This window comes from Mus pahari, chromosome 6 (genome assembly GCF_900095145.1).
Source record: "Mus pahari chromosome 6, PAHARI_EIJ_v1.1, whole genome shotgun sequence".
In the NCBI taxonomy this organism is placed as follows: Eukaryota; Metazoa; Chordata; class Mammalia; order Rodentia; family Muridae; genus Mus; species Mus pahari.
Window position 1 is genome coordinate 75,836,546 of NC_034595.1, and position 8,589 is coordinate 75,845,134.

Consider the following 8,589-nt stretch of genomic DNA (forward strand, 5'->3'; position numbering starts at 1 on the left):
TCGGGTGCTCTTACCCCCTGAGCCATCTCACCAGCCCCCCCTCTCCCTCCTCTTGTTCCGACTCTTAGCCTAAACTGAAGCTCTGCCTGCCTCTCTTCTGCCCAGCTACAGGCTGTAGACATCTTGGGAAGCGAGGCTACACAGCATCCCTTGGTATACATGAGGATCTCCTCTTGGGGCAACCAGATCTTGGGGGCCGGTATTAGCATTACAGTGCATAGCAGCAGACCAAATCTCACCAGCTCAGTTGGGAGAGTGCTTGCTTCAAGTGCACAAAGCCAGGGGGTTGATCCATAGCCCCGTAACAACTGACTGGACGAAGTGGCACACACCTGTAGTCACAGTTCTCTGTGGATGATCAGAAGTTCAAAGTCATTCTCTTCTGCATACTGAGTTTATGACTAGCCTAGACTACATGAGACCCACCGCAGAAATAAAGCCAAGATAAAATGAAAGAGAGAGCAGAAGTAAGCAAAGAGAAAAACGTCACCACTGAGAAATGGCCATTATTAAGTAGATGCTGTGTGCCCTTCTGGATTTTCTGTTTATAGATTTTTTATTTTCCAATACTGTTGAAAAATCCCTGGTGGCGGTGAAGTCACCAGCACATCTCTAATCCCAGCACTTGGAAGGCAGAGTCAGGGGGATCTGTGAGTCTCAGGCCAGCCTGTTTAGAAAAACAAAACCCCCAAACCCTGATTCTGCATGCTGTATAAAGAAAAGCTTTAAAAAGAGACTGAGTTTGAAAGAGGAGGGTTGATTGTAGGGAGGGTCTGGACAGAGGAAGGGGGTGGGGAGGAATGGTATGTTTTCTAGTTAATTTTTGTTTGTTTGTTTTGTTTCTGTTTTTCAAGACAGGGTTTCTCTGTGTCGCCCTGGCTGTCCTGGGACTTGCTCTGTCGACCAGGCTGGCCTCGAACGCAAGAGGTTTCCCACCCTCTGTCATCCAAATGCTGGAACCACAAATGTGTGCTACCACTGCCTGGCTTTAGTTAAGATTCTTTTTTAAAAGATATTTCTTTGGCTTACAGTTTTGGTGGCCAAAGTCCCAGCTTGAGCAGCCCCGTCTGTTCAGTAGTGTTGGACAATGTGTCTACAAGAGGTCACACCATGAAGCCAGAAAGATTCAGGGCCAGGGTTGTTCTCTTTGTGACTAACCATTGAGGGAATGAACTGGTGTCTCACAAGAACAGTCTTACTCCCTTCTGAGATTAGCATCCCCAACTGACCAGATCACCTCCAGAGGCCTCAGCTTTTAGAGGTTCCATCACCGCTTGCCATTGCTACATGAAGGGTAGCTTCCCAGAGAAGCCTGCGGGCAAGCTGGATCCAAACCAGAGTGATATGTCTGTGTTTCTAAGTGCCATGTACGTGAACATAGATTCATGGTCCTTTCTAGCGCATGGTGATACAGCTGGCCACCCTCTGCGTCATCACCGTGCAGCAGCATCTTTGCTGTTTCATTGGTAGTTCTGAACTCCCAGACGCTGTAGGGGCTGACAAGGATTTTTGTTTGGCTCGAGATAAACTTGGCAGTGAAACTTCCTTTTACCGATACGAGTCTATTTACAGACTTTATTTATCCAAGCATTGCTATTCATAGGTTGCACTGTGTCTCAGCTTCTACTGGGATTGCTATCAAAGCAGTGTAGGTCATGTCCTATCATTCTTAAGTGTCCCAAATTCTGAATTCCAATGCACACTGGGCTCGGAGGTTTTGAAGTCACGCTCTGTGGGTCTGTGTTTGGCTATACTGCTCTTCAGGCTAAGAGGAAGCCTTAAAAGGCAACATTATCTGAAAAGCAAGGTTTGTGTGGGAAAGTTGTTGCTGTTGTTGTTTTTAAAGATGTTAATGCAGAGTCAGAATTAAAAAGGAAGGAAGAAAGATTGGTAGATACCTCTCCACACTCAGATCAAGCTGTGATGGTTAGGACTAACTAACTAGGCTCTCAGTGGGAGTGAGTCAAGTGTAGGCATGGCAGGTAGTGATCAAGAATGCATTCAGCGATCATCCCTAAGAAATGGGCCCAATGAGGAGAAGACAGGCCAAGTATGCACCGCTTGTTATGGCAAGCCAGGGGCCACAGGAAAGAGTCCCCTGTCCCTCGAGCTAAAGAGGCAAGACTTCTCTGATAGTTAGGGCACAGATGCAAGCTTGGGAGCTGCGTGTGCAGGGCTCCCAGAAGCTGGAAGCAGAGCCAGCAGCTTCATTTAGCCTCCACTGTTCAGCAAGTCCCTGTCACAGAAGACAAGCGTGCAGGTCAGGGGACCCAAGTTCAGTTTCCCACAGACACCTCACTACCACTTATAACCCCGGCTCCAGGCGCTCGATGGGGCTAGAGAGATGGCTCAGCTGTTGAGTACTGGCTCCTCTTGCAGCACCCACATGATACCTCACAGCCATTTTGTGCCACATTTCTAGGGGATCTTGATACCTTTCGGCCTCTGTAGGCACCAGTCATACATGTGGTATGGTCAAATACTCACATATGTAAAATAAATACTTTTTAAAATTTAAAAAATCTTTAAGACCGAGCATGGTGGTTGCATGCCTTTAACCTGAGCGCTTGGGAGGAAGAGGCAGGCAGATTTTTGGGAGTTCAAGGCCAGCCTAGTCAACATTGTTCACTCTAGTACAGCCACAGGGCTACATAGAATGATCCTGACTCAAAAATAAATGAACAGTAAACAGATTAAAAACAAAAATAAATCTTTTTAAGCAAGCCAACCTCTAAGCTGGGATGTGGGGACGGCTCAGCAGGTAAAGGCGCTCTGTGGCCAAAATGGACAACTGAGGTCAATCCCGGAGGCCCGCATGACGGACGGAGAGAACCAACCAACCAGCTCCCACCCCCACATACACACATAGGCACATACTCATGTGTGCACACACATGTAAACAAAGAACTAATTGAAAAGAGGGCCAACAAGCTGCCTAAAGCAGATACAGCACTACTACTGCTGCTACTGCTAGAGACGTAAGGTGGGATGTGTGGAGGAGAACCAGCGTCAACGAGGGTAGGAGAGGGCTGGAGGCAGCTCTACGGGGGTGTTGGTTCTGAGCTGGGCTGTGAAGTGGGAAGGTGAGTATAGTTTACCAGATGCGGATAGAATTGGTGCATGGTTTTAGATGCACACAGGGTCAGGGTAAAGAGGGCAATAGTTTCATTGTGAGTGAATTGAGGGCTTGGAGAGGCAGGAGTGAGGGTGGGAAATGTGGCTGGAGAGACAGCTGGGGTTATTTATAGAGGACTTTGTGTGTTAAATACACACACGTTCAGGTTTTATTTCAAAGGTGTCTTAAGTCACCGGGGGACTTAACACACAGGTGATGGACTGAGAACGATGACTTCTACCTGTTGACTGAATGGGTAGGAGGACGGGACTGCAGGCATGAGCCTTGCAGAAATCAAGCTTGAAGCTAAGGCATGGCAGTGGGGATATAAAAGAGGGTTCAATATAAAATGTTGAAGAAGGCTGGAGAGATGGCTTAGTGGTTAGGAACACTGACTGCTCTTCCAGAGGTCCTGAGTTCAATTCCCAGCAACCACATGGTGGCTCACAACCATCTGTAATGGGATCTGATGCTCTCATCTGGTGTGTCTGAAGACAGCTACAGTGCACTCACATACATAAAATGAATAAATTTTTAAAAAGTAAAATAAGATGTTGAAGAGAACCTGTTGTGGCACATGCTGTTAATCTTAGTACTCCAGAGGCAGAGGATGGTAGGTCTCTGAATTTGAAGCCAACCTGGTCTACATATGGAGTTCTAGACCAACCTGATCTATATATGGGGTTCAGGTGAGCGAGGACTACATTTTAAACTCCTATTTTTAAATAAATAAGTCAATAAGGATGATACTCTGAGACCTGGTAACTTAACACGAGAAGGAAAGACAAATCTTGTTACCTCTTAGATTGGGTGACAAAAGGTTGGAGGGCTGAGGCTGGAGAGGGACAGAGAGGAACTATGGACGCTTGGGCTGAGGAGAAAGAAGGGAAGCTGTGGCCAGAGGGCATAGTGGTACTGCGGAGGAGTAAATGCAGCAGAGAGCTCCTGACAACTGGCTTCCACGCCAGATGCCAGGGAGAAAAGGTTCCGAGAACTGCTCATAGCTGGAAATTCCCCCAGACAGCCTTAAAGTTTCCATCCACAGTCACGAATGAGGATGGTCCATCCCACGGAGAGGACTGGCAAGATGGAGCAGAGCAAGGCAGCTTCCAGCACACTACCCATCTGTGGCACAAGTCACAACTCCTTAGGCTGAGGAACTCATGTACCTATGTCTGTATCAGAGTTTCAGGAGGTGACAATGTTAGTGTCCCTGGGTTATAGCTATAAAAAGGAAGACCTAAAGAAGGAGGTGACTTGTCATTACACAGGAAGACGGGGATGGAGAAGGCCTTCAACTTCAGTTCCCATGTACTCTCATTCGGTGCCCGTGGTTCATGCCTGCTGCACTCCAGTGCCTTCCCACGTCTCAGGGAGTGGCCCAGGGAGGGACAGCCTGTTTCCCAAGGCTTATCTTCGGTGAGAGCAGCATCCAGTGTCTGGTATCCATGAGTGATTACAAACCTTTTTTATCTTTTCTTTTCTTATCTTTCCTTTCCTTTCCTTTTCTTTTTTGGTGAGAACAGCATGTCATGTAGCATAGATTGACCTTGGACGTGTTATGTAGTGGAGGACAGCCCTGAACTTATATCCTTTTACCTGTTTGCTGAATGCTGGATCACAGCTGTACACCACCACACACAGTTTCGTGCAGTGCTGGGATGGAACCCTCGTGTGACGAGTGTGCATATGCATGCATATGGAAACTGAAGGTCAAGATTTGTATCTTTCTCAGTTGCTCTCTATCTTATTTTTTTAATATTATTTATTTAATGTATATGAGCACACTGTAGCTGTCTTCAGACACACCAGAAGAGGGTGTCAGATCCTATTACAGTTGTAACCACCATGTGGTTGCTGGGAATGGAACTCAGGACCTGGAGTTCAGTGCTCTTAACTGCTGAGCCATCTCTCCAGCCCTCTTATCTTATTTTTCTTTATTTCTTTCTTTACTTATTTAGTTATTTTGAGATGGGGGTCTCACTAATGTACCTTTGATTGTTCTGGAACTCAATATGTAGACCAGGCTGGCCTCAAACTCAAGATCAGCCTGCCTCTGCTCCTAGGTGCTAGGATTAAAAGTGTGTCACAAGCCGGGCGTGGTGGCACATGCCTTTAATCCCAGCACTTGGGAGACAGAGGCAGGCGGATTTCTGAGTTTGGGGCCAGCCTGGTCTACAAAGTGAGTTCCTGGACAGCCAGGGCTATACAGAGAAACCTTGTCTCGAAAAACCCAAAAAAAAAAAAAGTGTGTCACATCCAGCTCTTTTAAAATGTTGTCATTATTAGTGTGTGGGTGCACAGCATGAGTGTATGGTGTGTGGTGTGTGTGCCTTAGCATGTGTGTGGAGGTCAGAGAACCACTTAGTAGAGTTGGTTCTTTCCTTCCATCTTTCCTTGGGGAGCAGGGATAGAATTCAGATTTACATTGTCAGACAGTAAGTGTCTTTACCACTGAACATCTCCCTGGCCTTCTCCACCCATTCTTTGTGATAGGTTCTTATTGAACCTGCAGCTTATCTGTTGGGCTAAGCTGGATGGTGGTAAACTTTAACTGTAGGACCTGCCTGTCTCTGTCTCCCATCCGCTCCCAGTGCTAACACTAGGGTTATGGATGAGTCTAGCACAATGCCAAACTTGCATGGTACTGGGGATCTGAACTCGGGTCCACATGCTTGCTTGGCTGCATTTTAGTAACTGAGCCCCAGTGCCCAAGAGAAAAATCTTTTGAAAGTTAGATGTGTTTCTTAAACTTTTCTGAAGCCTCCTGGGAGGGTATTGGCATAGAGACACGATGAGAGTTTAATGTTTTCAATGAGAACACAGCTCTGTTGAACATCAGATTCAGCAGTAGATGGTGCTGCACTCCTTGTGATGCGATTCTTCTTGTGGGTTTGCGATTTTGTCATTAAAAGCAAACAGATGGGGTGAGTAAGCATCTCACCCGAATGCTTGGAACCTGAAGGCTTGCTTATGCATAGACATCATGGATGGTGCTCAAGTGAAAACATAACATTTGTACACAGTTCGTACATACAGCCAAAGGTAGATGTTTATCCCAACATGTGTGTATCTGAGTGCAGGTGCATGCATGAAGTCATGTGTAGCGTTGTGTAATGTTCCATTTGTGAGCACCATGTTAGGACTCAGAAGTTTTGGGACTCACAATGGTGGCACAGGCTTGTGATCCCAGCTCACAGGAGGCTGAGGACAGAGATTGCTGGAAATTTGAGGCCAGCCTGCACTAAATATTGAGATTCTGTCTCAAAAGACAAAAAAATGAGTGGTGGTGAAGAGGAGAAACGGGGGATGGTTCAGAGGTCAGGTGGTTCAGAGGTCGGGTGGTTCAGAGGTCGGGTGCTCCCTATTCTTGCAGAGAATAGTTTGGTTCCTGTCACCTATGTTGGGTACATTTTAGATTCAATGTCCTCTTCTGGCCTTCATGTGCACCCACACTCATGAACACATACCTAGACACAGACTCACATACAGACACAGGATAAGAAGTAAAATAAGCCTTAAATCCAAGTGTGTGTGTGTGTGTGTATTGTTCCTGAGGAATTGAACCTAGGGCCTCATACATGCTAGGCAAGTGCCAAGCTATTGATCCTCAGTCCTTTTATCTGTTTTTTAGTTAATTAATTTTTTTTTGTGGTTTTATTTTCTTTCTTTCTTTCTTTCTTTCTTTCTTTCTTTCTTTCTTTCTTTTTTTTTTTTTTTTAAAAAAAGATTTATTTATTTATTTATTATATGTAAGTACACTGTAGTTGTTTTCAGACACTCCAGAAGAGGGCATCAGATCTTTTATGGATGGTTGTGAGCCACCATGTGGTTGCTGGGATTTGAACTCTGGACCTTTGGAAGAACAGTCGGGTGCTCTTACCCACTGAGCCATCTCACCAGCCCAGTGGTTTTATTTTTTTAATGGGTTCATTCTATAGTTCAGGAGGACCTTGAATTCAGGGCAGTGCTCCCACTTGGTCTTCCAAGTGCTGGAATTCTGAGCATATGCCATCCCTTAGACATAGAACTTCTGGGTAGTTTTGGTTGTTATTTTTGGTTTTTGAGACAAGGTCTCCCTATTATGTAGCTCTGGCTGGCCTGGAACTCTCTGCTGGGTATTTTTTGACACAGAAGAAAGATGGGGTGGGTGAAGTGGGCAAAGATGCTCCCCTCAGAACCTGGTGACCTGAGTTTGATCCAGGACACACATGGAAGGAGAAAGGAACTCCTTCAAGTTGTCCTCTGACCTCCACAAGTGAACTGTGGCACGTATGTGTGCCCCCTCCATGATAAATACATATTTTGATAGTAGGTGCTGTGAGCTGAGGAGATTTAGAAGCTTCTAGAGTAAAAATAAAGGGATATTTGAGCCCCTGTGCGGGGGCAAGGTCTGCCACAGTGTCACAGTGAATGTTCAACATCTGAGCCCAGGCTTGGATGGAAGGAGTGAGCAATGTGGGTGGCAGGAGGAAGTGAATCCCAGACAGGGAGCAGCAAGAGCAAAGCCCTTGACGTGGCAGTGAGCTTGACACCAAAGAAGGAAGGATGGCAAGGCCAGGGTGTGTGGGGCCCAGAGGCTTCAGAGGCCCAGGGCAGGCAGGGCCTTCTCAACCCTTGCCTCTGAGGGTCAGGCCTATTCTCAGTGCAATGGGAAGCTATGTGAAAACTTTCAGCAGAGAAGTGACCTCATCTAATACACTCGTGTACTTTAAGATTTGCTGTGGCCGCTCTATGGGAGACCAACAATGGGCCTCATAGAAGGAAGCCCAGAAACAGGAAGCTGCTGCTGGAGTCTTGATAAGAACTCCTGGACATGGTTTTGAAGGCAGAACTTGCTTCAGTTGTTCAGTGAGTTAAATGTATGTGTGAACGAGGAAAGGCCTTTGTGCGGTTTGTTTGCTTGTTTTAGGTCAGTTCTAAGTAGCTCAGGTTATCCTACAGCAGTGGTCTCCCAAATACTGAGATGACAGGTATGTCCCATCCTGCTAGTTGGAGCCCTAAATCCTTTTATTGTCTTGTTTTGTCAGCTGTGCACGGTTGCCCAGGCTGGTCTCACGAGGCAGTTCTGCCTCCGCCTCCTGAGCACAGGGAGTACAGGCATATGCTGCTGTGCCCTTGAGTGTGAGATTTTTGCTCTGATCAGTTGGTTGAATGCTGGTGCCTTTTACTGGGATGCAGGAGGTGAAGCCAGGACATGGGAGAAGGAATTGGATGGAAATGAGGTGGAAGGTCGAGAACAGAAATGCAAATCTGAGACTTTGTTTAGTTCTTATTTGTGTACCATGAGGCGAGTTTTCTTTTCATTAATCATACAGTTTTCCATAGCATCCCAGGGCAAACTGGAGCAATCTGACAGGGGGGCTCCCTAAAGGCCCACAGGTCACTGGCATCACACAGAATACCTGAGCTCACAGTGCAGCTTGTGATTTGGGGCTTTTCCTCCAGGGTCTCAAGTGATGTAGATGGAGATT

General features: G+C 46.5%; 1 protein-coding gene across 3 annotated transcripts in view; it reads left to right on the forward strand.

Annotated features, from left to right (window-relative positions):
- The window catches only part of Inpp5b (inositol polyphosphate-5-phosphatase B), a 66,682-nt gene that overhangs the window by 25,013 nt on the left and 33,080 nt on the right, over nucleotides 1–8,589 (forward strand). The window lies entirely within an intron of this gene.